Here is a 13,280-nt window from a genome sequence, read left to right on the forward strand (position 1 = left end):
CAGAGACAAAAGGGAAGGAAGAGCTCAGCCTTGGAGCCTGGGAAAAGGCGACCTCAGACACAGTCAGTAGGAGAAGAGCATAAAGGCAGAGGAATACCACACACAGGAAGGAACAAACGGGGAAACACAGGAACCCAAGTAAAGGAGGGGACAGGCAGCTCCCTGGGAAAGAGCCCGAACAGTGACAGTGAAGGTGGTCAAAGCCTTGGAAACAAAATGGAGGAAAATGCAAGAATCAGTTAACAAAGAGGTCGAAGAATTAAAGAATAAATATGCAGAGACAAACCACACAATTACTGAAATTAAAAATATTCTAGAAGGAATCAGTAGTAGAATATCTGAAGCAGAAGAACAAATCAGTGAGCTGAGAGATGAAATGGTGGAAATAACTTCTGAAGAGCAGAATAAAGTAAAAAGAATGAGAAGAACTGAGGATGGTTTCAGAGACCTCTGGGACAACATCAAACGCACTAACATTTGAATTATAGGCGTCCCAGAAGAAGAAGAGAAAAAGAAAGGGTATGAGAAAATTTTTGAAGAGATTATAGTTGAAAATTTCCCTAGCATGGAAAAGGAAATAAGTCTATCAAGTCGTAAGAGGTGCAAAGAGTCCCATACAGGATAAGCCCAAGGAGAAACACACCAAGACACATTCTAATCAAAGTAACAAAGACTAAACTCAAAAAAAGAATATTAAAAACTGCAAGGGAAAAGCACCAAGTAACATATAAGGAAAACCTCATACACTTAACAGCTGATCTTTCAGCAGAAACTGCAGGCCAGAAGGGACTGGCAGGATATATTTAACGTACTGAAACGGAAATATCTACAACCACGATTACTGTACCCGGCAAGGATCTCATTCAAGATTGATGGAGAAATAAAAAGCTTTTCAGACAAGCAAAAGTTAAGAGAATTCAGTACCACCAAACCAGTTTTACAATAAATGTTAAAGGGATTTACACAGTCAAGAAATACAAGAGAAGAAAAAGATCTACAGAATCAACCCCAAACCATTAAGAAAATGGCAATAGGAATATATTTATCAATAATTACTATAAATGTAAATTGATTAAATGCTCCAACCAAAAGACACAAAATGGCTGAATGGTTACAAAAACAAGACCCGTATATATGCTGTTAACAAGAAACTCACTCCAGACCTAACGATATATATAGACTGAAGGTGAGAGGATGGAAAAACATACTCCATGCAAATGGGAAGCAAAAGAAAGCTGGAGTAGCAACCCTCATATCAGACAGAGTAGCCTTAAAATAAAGCAGATGACAAGAGGTAAGGAAGGACACTGCATAATGATCCAGGGACCCCTCCAGTGGGGTGGCAGAGCCGTCGTAAATATCTACGGACAGGGAGGCCTGGCGTGCTGCGATTCATGGGGTCGCAAAGAGTCGGACACGACTGAGCGACTGAACTGAACTGATGAACCCAACACAGGAGCACCTCAACACATAAGACAGACACTGACAGACATGAAAGGAGAAATTGGCAGCAACACGATAATAGTAGGAGACTGCAGCATCCCACTCGCACCAGTGGACAGCTCATCCAAGGAGACTGCAGCACCCCGCCCGCACCAGTGCAGCTCATCCAAGGAGACTGCAGCACCCCACCCACACCAGTGGACAGCTCGTCCAAGGAGACTGCAGCACCCCGCCCGCACCAGTGGACAGCTCGTCCAAGGAGACTGCAGCACCCCACCCGCACCAGTGGACAGCTCGTCCAAGCAGAATTCATAAGGAAACACAGATCTTAAATGATACATTAGATGAGATGGATCTCATTGATATTCTTAGGACATTGTATCCAAATGCAGAAGAATACACCTTCTCACATGCACATGGAACATTCTCCAGGATAGACCACATCTTGGGTCACAAATCAAACCTCAGTAAATTTAAGAAAATTGTCGTAAAAAGGAATGCATTTGAGTCCGTTTTAATGAAGTGGATGAACCTAGAACCTATTATACAGAGTGAAGTAAGCAGAAAGAGAACAGTAAATGTTGTATTCTAACTTATATATATGGGATCTAGAAAAGCGGTACTGAAGAATTTATTTACAGGGCAGCAGTGGAGAAACAGAACAGACTTAGGAACGTGGGGAGAGGGGAGGAGAGGTGAGAGGCGTGGAGAGAGTAACAAGGAAACTCGCATCACCACGTGTAAAATAGAGAGCCTCGAGAGTCTGCTGTGTGGCTCAGGAAACTCAAACAGGGCTCTGAATCAGCCTAGAGGGGCGGGATGGGGCAAGAGACGGGAGGGATGTTCAGACGGGAGGGGAGACACGTGTACCTGTGGCTGATTCGTGTTGAGGTTGACAGAAAACAACGGAATTCTGTAAAGCAGTTATCCTTCAATAAAAAATCTAAGAGGAAAGAAACCCGCAGTAAAACTTCAGCGCTGATGGGTCAAACCCTTGTCCCCCTGCCTACCTCCAGGGTCTTGACAATGTTCATAAACAGAGAGTGGCCGAAGTGCTGAACGACCCTGAGAACACGGAGAAGCGGCGGAGCCGGGAGAGCCTGAGCGCGGACGTGGTCAAGTACGAGAGCGGCCCTGACGGAGGGGAGGAAGTGAGTATGAGCGTAGAGTGGAACGGGGTAAGTACAGTACACAGCGCGCCTGCCCAGCCCGGCCGCGGCCCGGCGTCTCCCGGCTCACCTGTAGGCAGCCTCTTTTTCTCAAACTAAGTACAAATTAAGCCTTTTGTGAGTTCGAATCTTCTGCTAATACTGCAGTCTGTTCCTTGTTTGAAGAGATTGTCTTCTCTTTAGGAATCTGTGAGAGCTGTTGGCTTTCTTCTGAGCACGTAATGCTGATTGAGTGTCCTGGTTGTTTAAAGCATACTCCATCATCTGGTTTGATTTTAATGTTAGGATTAGTGTGGCAGAGAACTAACTCGCTTTTTTAACTTAACCCATTTTCATTGCTAACTTCAGTGCTCCTAATTTCACTGACGAGGCTGCTGTAGATTTTGTTAGAATTAATCAAGCCTTCAAAGGAAGATGATGATCCAAATAGAACTTGTCTGTAGAAGAGAACAGGACAGGGCCTCCTGCGTGGTGCTGGTGGTGAAGAAGCCGCCTGCCTCTGCAGGAGACGCAAGACATGCAGGCTCAGGCCCTAGGTTGGAAGATCCCCTGGAGGAGGGCCTGCCGGGGCCTTTGGGTCGCAAGCTTATGCCTGCATCGGACACCTGACACCTCCCTGGCAGACTCTGCCTCCGTGGAACGTCTTCCCCTTGCTCTTCTCCAGGGCTGTCAGAGAGCATGCGGCCTTCTGCGTGTTTTCCAGTGAGGTGTAACATGCTGAGCTGGTGTTTTTGAAATTTCACTTTTATGGGAGAGGGTTGAATGCAAGTTTACTTCTAATACAGTCAGATGTAGTGTTCATTTTTGGTTTTGGAAGTCATATAATGCAGTTTGATGAGGGTTTCCCAGGTTGCTCAGTGATAAGAATCTACCTGTAGTGTGGGAGACCTGGGTTCTGTTCCTGGGTCGGGAAGAGTCCCTGGAGAAGGGAATGGCAACTCACTCCAGTATTCGTATTCTTGCTTGGCGAATTCCATGGACAGAGGAGCCTGGTGGGCTACAGTCCATCGAGCTGCAAAGAGTTGGGCTAAACAACAATAAAGAGTACAGTCTGACCAGTTACAGCTGTGCAGATGTTTTGCCAAATAGTTCAGGGTCTTTCTTACAGTCTGTCTCTTTGAGTCTATTCTTTGGAATTTTCTCTGGCTGTAGCAGTTGGGCAAGGGTCAGCATTCTAGGTTGACGTTTTACACAGAACATTACTGGCCAGACTTTGCGAGAGAGCGCCTTTTACTGTCTTTATCTGGCAGCTTCCTGGCTGTGGTTCTTCCTGTGCCAAGACAACCAATCAGCATGTGCTTTGGCCACGCGCCCGGTGGGCCTCGTCCGGGGCGCAGCCCTGCGGGCGTCCGCGTCCAGCCGCGCTGTGTACCGTGCTCTCCCCGCGCTGGCTACTGTCCGCGCGCTCTGTGTGGAGGGCCCGCCCTCCGCTAGTCCTGAGAAGCCGGGGGCGGGGTTTGATCCCTCAGAGTGAGGTTCTGGGGGAGCTTTCTCTTGAGACAGTATTTCTAGGTCAATATTTGAGTGACATCATGGGATGATAAAATCATTGACACCTCAGGGCTCTCTTAGAGTCTTCCAGACTGAGACCCGGGCTGAGGAGAGCTGCTGCTCACTCCCCATGGGGGTGAGCCGTGGAGTCATGATGCAGAGGGTGGAGGCTCCCCGCTCCCCGCCCAGTGCCTGCCTGCTCCTGCTTCCGTGTCACGTTGCCGCTCGCTGGGACAGGCTGTCACTCAGGACGTGCGCACAGTGGGCACTGGTACTTTTTCACTTAACTCCTAGACACCAGCAGCTCTGTGTCTTTGACGAAATCCATTCCAGGGCGTCTGGCGTGGCAGTGGGTTCCCTGGCTGAAAAGAATCTAGACTTTAGGTCATCCAGTGCAGCGCCTAAAATCACTTTGGGCATAAGGACCCCCCCCCCCCCCCCCCACCCCGCAAATGGGGTCTTCCAAGAAGCAGCAAGTAAGCAGAGAGTTCACCAGGGCGGGGACAGCGAGAGCCCGCTGAGACCACCCCACTCCCGTGGGCCTCGCTCTCAGACTGGCTCCCCCTGGGAGTGCTGAGGTTCCGGGGCCATGCTGCTTTCCCAGCAGTTGGCTTGTTTTATTTTCACTGCATATGTTTTAAGAAGAGGCGAGAAAGCCCTATGCACCCTAAGGTGTTCTTTAATTTCAGCTTTGCTGAATCAGATGAGCCTGTTGTAAGCGTCATGTGGGTTTGGGGCTCACACACGCTGTCCCCACCTTCTCTGCCCAGGTGTGAGGTTAAGTGCCTGATGCCATCTCGGCGTGAGTGCAGGCTTCCCTGGGGCTCCAAGGCAAACAGATGCAGAATTGTTGCTGTTTGCAGCCATGTTCCTGTTGGCATTAAGACTTTCTCAGTGTTACGCGGTCAGGATAGAAGATAGAAATCGGTTGAGAGTTGAGGCGGCGCCAGGGCTGGGCCTGTCCGTCAATTCACGCTTCAGATCACAGACCCTGCGAGCCGCCGCCTCTGTCTTCACCGTCATAAGGACTTGGCGCACACTCACAGTGAGAAAATGCTGTTTAGGTTTCATTTTATATTGGAGTTTTACGTTAGATTTTAATTTTTTAAAAAAGGATTTCACGGGTTAAAAGAATTTGTCCCCTAATAAATAAAGAAATATGAGCCAAGTGGACAAAAACAGAAGGGTTTCAGTGCTCCTTAAAACGTTTGGAAGGCAGAGGGAAAGCGCTGGGTAGCCCTCACTTGGGTTTTCACAGGACCCCAGGCCCAGGCCTTCTCAACACTCAGAAGAAACACTGACCATGAAGGGCAGTCAAAGAGGACAAGTGGGTTATGATCACGACCCCTGCAGACACTGCCCGGCTGGCTCAGCACCCAGCTGAATCGTATGCTGTTAAAATACAAGAGCAGCAAGCCTGCTGGACATGTTTTAATAATTCCGGTGAAGTTTCTGGATCAGATTCTCAACATGGTAGATAATTTGTTTAGAGAGGTACAGTTCTGTTCTTTTTTAATGTACCATAAAGATAATAATTGAAGTACCTGGAAAGGTAACTCCATCAGGCATTGTTTTTAGGTAGACTCTTCAGGTCTAGCAGTCACTCTCAGGATAAGTCTCTATGGCCCTGCCCTTGAAGACACAGACGGTCCGTGCACAGAAGCCCTCCCTGGGTGACGCTGGCCTCGTGGGTCTCTGTGGCCCACGTGTGTCCGTCCTGGACCGGGTCCCCAGCGGGCCATGCAGAGCCGCAGGGCTGCGCTGTGACTGAGGGCTAATTGCGTTGGCAGTGGCCCCACCAGGCTTCCAGGAAACCCTGCACGCCTCCCTTCTGGGTGGAGCGCCAGCCTGGGGGCCGGGTGCTCGGCTGGGGTCCTTGTGAAGGAGCCCCGCTCCACATCAGCATTCTTGTCAGGCTGCCCCCCGTGTTAATGATTCCGAAAGCTGCTTACCCAGTAAGCTTTTCCCTAGGATTACTGGGAATGAGATATACTGTCCATCACAAATAGTTTAATTTTTATTTTTAAAAAATGACATTAGGAAGACAACGAGAACATAGCAAAGGAAAAGAGTTTAAAAGTACCAAGTCACCTGAGTCCGTAGCTAATATGCACTGCTGTGCAGCTCTTGACCCCTTCCTTGTTCTGTTAGTGTCTGTTCAGAAGCCCACTCTTTGATGCAGGTATCCTTCCGTGGCAGAATAGAGATCCAGACTTTTCCAGGTTGAATGCAGGGCCACTTCCCACCCGTCAAGTGTGTGCTGAGTAGAAACCCACTCAGTTTGGGTGGGTTGGTTCTCTCAGGGGAGGGTCCCAGGGGGTGGTCCCAGGGGCTGAGCAAGGAGGGCGGGCACCCCTCCCCAGGTCTGTCCCCCCCAGCCTGCCCTGTGGGGGGCGGGGAGAGAGTGTGTGTGTGCGTGTCTGGGAGAGGCACTTCTGGAACCTGAGTGAAGTGACTCTTCTGTACTCGAGTGTCTAGGACAGGAGTATTATAAATGACACTCTATATAGTGTAGCACTGAATTTTGAAGTGAACAGAACTTGTACTGTTTACAGAATTATATTAACATTTTAATAACATTGTTTTTCTGAAGAGCAGCAAGAACTGATGTTTTCTTGTCCTCCCAGCACTGATGGGGAGTTGGTAACAAGTTTTATTTTTCCATTTTAAAGATGAGAAAGATGAAGCTCGGGCTGGTTAAATGACTTGCTCAGCATCGCATGGTGAGTCAGCGCGGGTGGGCGGGCGCAGGTCCCTGCGGGCGGGCTCCCCGCCGGCCAGGACCAGGATGCGCGCTGCCGCGGAGATCCGCTTCCGTAGTTACTTTAACTTTGGATTATCAACTGCATGTTTAAAATGTGCTATAAACTTTGAAAGCCAGTGTGTCTTAAAATGTCTGAAATGCCAGTGTATTTTAGAGGAAGTCCTGCCCGAGTTCAGGGGTCCCTGTGTAGCGCAGGGCTGCAGGGTCCCCGGGTCACGGCTGGCGTGAGTGCACTCCTCGCCCACCTCGGAGTCTCCCTGTGGCCACTGTACTTTTCATTTCGGAATCTCCTTATGCACAGTAACTCGAAAGACGTTTCATGGTTGCATATCAAGGGGATTTCTGCCACGGTGCCAGTCCATGCTGTCGACTGTTGGATTTTATTCTGATGACGATTCGCCGTGATGAGTAGATGAAGCGAAGGTAGCCTACAGAAGGCCCAGGGCCTGCTTTCCCCGGGGCTGGCGGGAGCAGGCAGCAGGCAGTCCCAAAGACCGGAGCGGCTGGAACGCCGCCCTGGAGCTGTGACCTAGAAATACTGTGGGCCGGGCCGCGCTTCGAGGGCGTGCTCCGCCCGCTCACGGGCTTTCTCTCCGTTTCTGTCTGACAGGCCTAGCCGCCCTGCGCGACACCCGCTGTCTCCTGCATGACGGGCTCCTCCTCTCTCTCCAGTGCTGACCGCTGTCTAGCATCCCTAGGATTCTCTCTCTGACTGGCCACTCCTTCCGGTGCTGCTGTCCTGTCGGGGGCTCCTTATCTCTGTATACATGTAGCTTTGCCAGATATGTACTCAGTAATACAGACTGTGTTAATACACCACCTACTGTGTGACACACGAGTTAGACGACGAAGCGCGGCTCGCCGCCCCCTTTGTGAGAGGTAGTTGGTAGTCCCCCGTGTCCCTGCCATGGCATGAGGTGCCCGTGACCCTCCTAGGCTGTCAGAGTAGGGCATGTGCTCTCCCGGGCGCTCCCCTTTGGATCGTGCTCAAGTAGAATCTGCTGTGTAGTCTCCATGTGGAATTTTGGCAATTCTGCTTTTCTCTACTAATCTTTAAGTGTTCAGTGATTTGTGTATTTGTGTCTTTCTAACTTCTAATAAACTCACTCCAACTGACCTGTGTCTTGGTGTCTGTCTGCCTTATAGAACTTCTCACGCTTTCCATGGAATGCGGCCTTGCCGGAGCTTCTAGAGGGGGGAGGGATGGGGCTCCTGTACATCTAACCAGGTGGCTCCTTCTGAGAATAAAAGTTGCTGTACACATTTTCACTCTTGAGTGTTTGATTTTCATGTCCAGATACTGCCACGTGTTTCGGTTATTACCGTCTGAATCGAGTGGGAACGCTGGGTGCACGTGCACTTGCTTCCTGCACAGGCCCACGGGCTTTTAGTCGAGTGTGTAGGATGAATGTTTTGTTTCCTTGTCCCACTGCTTTCTAATCGCAGGTAATAGAGCAGTCCTTTAAGCTGAGTGAAGGGGCAGTGTGTCTGCCGCACGCAGGAGGCGCTGTTGGAGGCACTGCCCGTGTCGGGTCCAAGTGCTTTGGGCCCTGCTCCGTTCTGTGGACCCTGTGCCTCCGTATTTATTACACATGGAGTTTGATTTTGGTGATATTTCTAGAAGCTGCCTTAATTTCCTTGAGACTTTCTGTGTATCTTTTGTTTTAAAACAGTAATGAAATGAATTTTCTTTGGGGGATGTTGTTATTTTTGTTTGAATAAGCTTTTTCATGTTCAAAGGCTTTCATATTCTTTGGGTTATCTCTAATGAAATTTACAATGGGAAGACTTTGAAGCGTATTTGCATACCTGGTAAATTGGTAATTTCTGTAGGGGTCATAACCAGCAGGTCACAGACCGGCAGGTCGACCGTGATGTGGATTCTTGGAAGGAGAACCCCCTGCAGCTTCACGTTTGTTCACGTTTCTTTCAGGACGGCACCGGGTCTTTAAGACGCAGTGGTTCCTTTAGCAAACTCCGGGCTTCAATTAGACGCAGCAGCGAGAAGCTGGTTAGGAAGCTGAAGGGAGGAAGTTCACGAGACAGTGAACCAAAGAACCCCGGGTAACTATCTCCAGCCCCGCGCCCCCCTCCCCGCCACGCCCTCCTCACCCCCCAGCCTCGGCGCACACTCCAGCCTGAGCCCCACATGGTAGCCATGCAGGTTCAGTAATTGCAGTCTAATTATTTGCCAGGACAAGTTGAGAAATAATTGTTAAATTTCCTGTTTAGAGGCTAAAAGAGCTGAAGGCCTTAAAAGAAATTTATGGAATCCTTTAGTTTTGTTACATGCTCAAAGAAAGCCTTAGCAGTGAAAAGTAAGAATTTAATATTAAAATACTGAGTGTACTAACTTCTTTTCTTTTATCATGCATTATTCAATTTTAAAGCCAGTTTTAATCTTTTGAAATCAACTGCCAGCTATGAGTATATTAAATCCCATCATACAGGTGTTACTGTAAGAAGAAAATGGTTTGACAAGACTTTTTGTTACAATGAATTTCTTTTGGAGATTTAAAAAACCTTAGCTTTTGCCATGCGTTTAGAAAAGGGTCTCAGTGATGGACCCTTAGGGTCTTTTGAACAAGAGCTTTTAAATTGTCCGAGGACTTTGTTTCTAGGGTGCTCCTTGTCGTGAGGGTCATCAGGGAGGGGCTCACTGTCCTCTCGTCACTGTTGGTGAGCCGCCTGGTTTCTGCGTGCTTTCTGGTGTAGACGGCTCCCTCTCTCTGGACGCGCCTCTTGCAGAAGCACTGTGCTCTGCTGTCAGCTGCTCTGTGAGACTCAGCCTCCCTAACACGGTCCCTGCTGTGTGAACGTTGGTTCTTAGTATGCCTCAGTTTTAAAGCATTTCACGCTGAGTGCTGTAGTAACTCTGACCCGTTACTCGTTTGGGTGATGTGTGGGAATGTAAAGCTGGGTCCCTTTGCTGTCGGGCATGTCCCGTCTCGTTCCTCCGTCCTTGGGAAGGGTCCGGGTCCCGAGGCCCCTGGTGTCGCCAGCCCCACCCTTGGGCCTGAGCTTCACTGGTCGGGAGAGGGGCCCGCCTCAGCTCTGCCCCCGCCGCGGTTCGGCTGCTGGAGGACTTGCTTCCCACTGGCTTTGAGGCCAGAGGGATGGTTGGACGTCTGGATGCTGCCGTTGCCCTACGTCCAAGCTTCTGTCTGCAGCCGTGTCTGCACAGGGAGTTGCGTGAGCTCCACCGACAGCCACTGTGAAGCCGCTGCAGGGTTTGGACGCGGGGGTTGTCGAGCAGATGGTGGTCCTGCCTGGAGGAGACAAGCGTGGTTAGGGAAGGAGGTCCTGAGGGGCCCCTGTTTGATTTCCAGAATTAACACGATGGGGTGCTGCCTGCCCCTTTGATGTTTGGAAGATTGAACCTCTTGTTCCCAACGCTGGGAGGGCTGAGCCGCTTGCTGGGCGCCTGCCGAGTTTCCACTCCTTCCGCAGCCGGCTCTGAGGCGTGCAGGGACCACACAGCATGCATTCGGTGTCTACAGGCCGCCCCCCGGGGTGGCCACATGTCGGCGGGCCTGAGGGTCTGGGTGTCTTACAGCCTGTCTACAATGCGGAGCCCAGTCCCGAGTCCCTGGCTGTGGCTGAGCTCATGGTTTGTCTCTGGTGTGGCCCGTTCATGGCGTTTAGGGCCAGGCGAGCCCAGGCTGAGGCCTGATAAGGATGAAGCCCACATCGGAACAGACCAACAATATTCATACATAGTATAACTTGGGATGGCATCTTACCGAGCTTTTGAAAAGTAAAAATTTAGAAGGTTTAGTCCATCAAGTCCATAAGACAAAGTAATCTTTCCGGATCAGAGTAACAGTCTCACCTCACTGGGCGGGCAGCTCTCCAACCTGAGCGGGCCGCAGGGTCTCCTGGGCCAGGGCCCGTCCCTGCGTCTCTGACGGGCCGGGGGCACACGGGGGGTCTTCCCTTCCTGCAAGTTCCTGGCTCATGCCACTGCTGGTTGGGCCGCATCTGACAGAGAGGCACCGAGCTGGGGCTCGTGGGAGCAGGGTGTGTAGCCTGCAGTGGGCACAGTCCAGGGGGCCCAGGACGCCTTGGCATTGCAGACCCCGAGGGTTTAAGTCAGGGTGAGGATGCGATTCAGAGGAGGTGTGGACAGGCATCAAGTCACTCTTTCATCTCATCTTGTAAAGAGAAGTTTGAGCACAAAGGTGGTGTATCTTTCTTAGGAAACGCTAGCTGGCCAGTTATATCAGAGAATCATGAAGCTTGCCCAGATGTCCGCGCTTTGCTCCTGAGAGGTTCTGGACAGAGGAAAAGCCGTGCAGGCCTTGGGGTTCCTGGGGGTGTCTCTGTCCTGTCCTGGGGGAGTCTGGGAAGCGAGTTTTACTTGGGGGATAAGTCAGTGAAGGCTTTGTTTCTGGTGTAGTTTGTTCGGTGAGATGCCAGGACGTGCCTGCTGTGTGCCTGGCACCCTGCCTGTGCCCCTGGTGGCCGCTCGGCTGTCCCTGGGCGTCCGGGGCGCCCAGCCTCCACACCTGCGCTTCAGCCTCACGGCCACACGCTCAGCACAGTGGTCCCTGTTGACGTCAACAGGTCAGACGCAGAGTTACTGATCCTATTAAAACACTTAAAGATCACCCTCCCTGTTGGTCCTTTTAGCTTTTACGGCTTAGGTGACTTTCTGTTCGAGGTCATCCATAGTAGCAGTAAGCAATGCATCATTTTATAGCTATCCATGATGAAAGTTTAGATTGTAGGTAATTTGCAGGATACGCTAAGTATTTTAAAGGTGTCAAATCGAAGAAAAAAGTAAATGCATGCACAAAGCACTGTGTTTTGCGTAAAAATCCAAAGCCATGAAATTTGTTTAAAATTTTGGTTTCTAGGCAGAGAAACCCTAGCCTCAGAGTTTTACTAATAAAAGATTATCTGTTTGTCCCTAGATTTAATGTGGAAAAATCTATGAAACACATAGTCTGCTCATGCACTTGATCTCAGTAGTGAGCTTCGCGGGGCCCTCTCTGGCCTGGTTGCTCAGGGCCGCGTCTGTGGGCCCGCGGGCGGCCCTGGCAGGGCCTCTCGGCTCCCGGAGGAGCTGGGCTTCAGAACGGGAGGCTCTGAGGACGCTGAGGTTTATCCGAGACAGGCTTTTTGCCGAGGAAGACAGAGAAACTGCAGTTTTTATCTAACGGGTATGGAATACGGTATATCTGGGGCATTCGTGTTGGGAACTGGGCGAGCTGCAGGCCTGCTCCTGGTCAGGGACGGCCCAGGCCCCCGTGGTGACAGGCCGTGCAGGGGTGGCCTGGCTGCACTCCCCACTGCTGGCGACTCACGCGCCGATGGTTTGTCCTTGCATGCCCGCCGGCCCGGTGCAGCAGGAAGCGAGCCAGTTCTCTGAATGTCCTTAGCATGGGTGGCAAGGCGGCTGAAGACCATTTCCAAGTAAAGAGCCCCACCCCGCTCTAGCACGCTTGGCCTTCCGGCCCATGCTGGCCGGGCCTTGCTCCGCACTGCTGCAGTCTCAGCACAGCCTGTCAGCATTTAGCCTTCCTGATCCCAGACGAGTGGGCACCATGGTGCCGCTCTTACCGTCGGCGTGGACCGAACTAGTGAACTGTGGCAGGGCTCCCTTTGGGCACACTCTTGGCGCATGAATGGTCTTCGGAATGTCGATTGCCAATTAAAAGCCAAATGATAAAGTAATGATAAAGCTTGACCAGGTGCTGATGTGTGTTATTTATGATTTTAGCCTCCAGCAGCGCCGGAGTGTGTAACTAATATAACATCTGGCTAAGCTGCTCAGTGTTTTAAAATTGCCTGAAACTTTACGAAGATGAATAGTCACTATGTCACCTGTCCACGCCTCACGCGAAGCGGCCATCTTTGCATTAGAGACTGTTGGCACCCCCCTCTGCATCAGACGTGGCCTCTTTGTCTTCCATGTGGGGCCGGGCCCCTGGCCCCTCTGTGACCTGGGGTGGGCAGCTGTCCCTTGGACCAGGCGTCCTGGGCACTGCACCCAGCCCCCAGTTGCCTCAGTCCCCTGGTGACTGTGATGTCCTTAGGCGGTGGAGGGCCAGCTGGTGTGCTGAGCCCCGCTCCCCCAGCACCCGGGGTGGCTGTGCACAGGCCTCTGGTCAGGGGTGCTGACCCCCCACTCCCCCCAGCACCCGGGATGGCTGTGCACAGGCCTCTGGTCTGGGATGCTGACTCCTGCTCCCTCTGGTCAGGGGCTGTGTGGGGCCTGGAGGATACGTTCCTGGTGAGGATGTGACGGAAAGACCCTTTGTTTTCACAAGTTTGGGAGTTGATACAGTCCTCTCACCTGATTCCTGCTTCTTGCACATACACGTCTGAGCGGCAGGACTCCTGTGACGTGAGTCAGCGCCAGGACCACGGAGGTCGGGGTCTGTGAGGTGCTGGGGAGAGTGACCTCT

At 51.2% G+C, this 13,280-nt stretch overlaps 1 long non-coding RNA gene across 8 annotated transcripts in view; it reads left to right on the forward strand.

The window, feature by feature from the left end:
* Positions 1 to 13,280, forward strand: part of KLC1 — a 67,033-nt gene that overhangs the window by 49,160 nt on the left and 4,593 nt on the right. Inside the window, exons 13-15 of one of the 8 annotated variants that reach the window (XR_001919855.1) lie at positions 2,460 to 2,621; positions 6,776 to 6,826; positions 7,478 to 8,931. This is a non-coding gene — a long non-coding RNA (kinesin light chain 1). The remainder of the gene's footprint in view (positions 1 to 2,459; positions 2,622 to 6,775; positions 6,827 to 7,477; positions 8,932 to 13,280) is intronic. The other 7 variants (XR_001919856.1, XR_001919857.1, XR_001919858.1 and 4 more) reach the window with 7 other exon arrangements.

Source organism: Capra hircus, chromosome 21, assembly GCF_001704415.2.
Source record: "Capra hircus breed San Clemente chromosome 21, ASM170441v1, whole genome shotgun sequence".
NCBI classification, from domain to species: Eukaryota; Metazoa; Chordata; class Mammalia; order Artiodactyla; family Bovidae; genus Capra; species Capra hircus.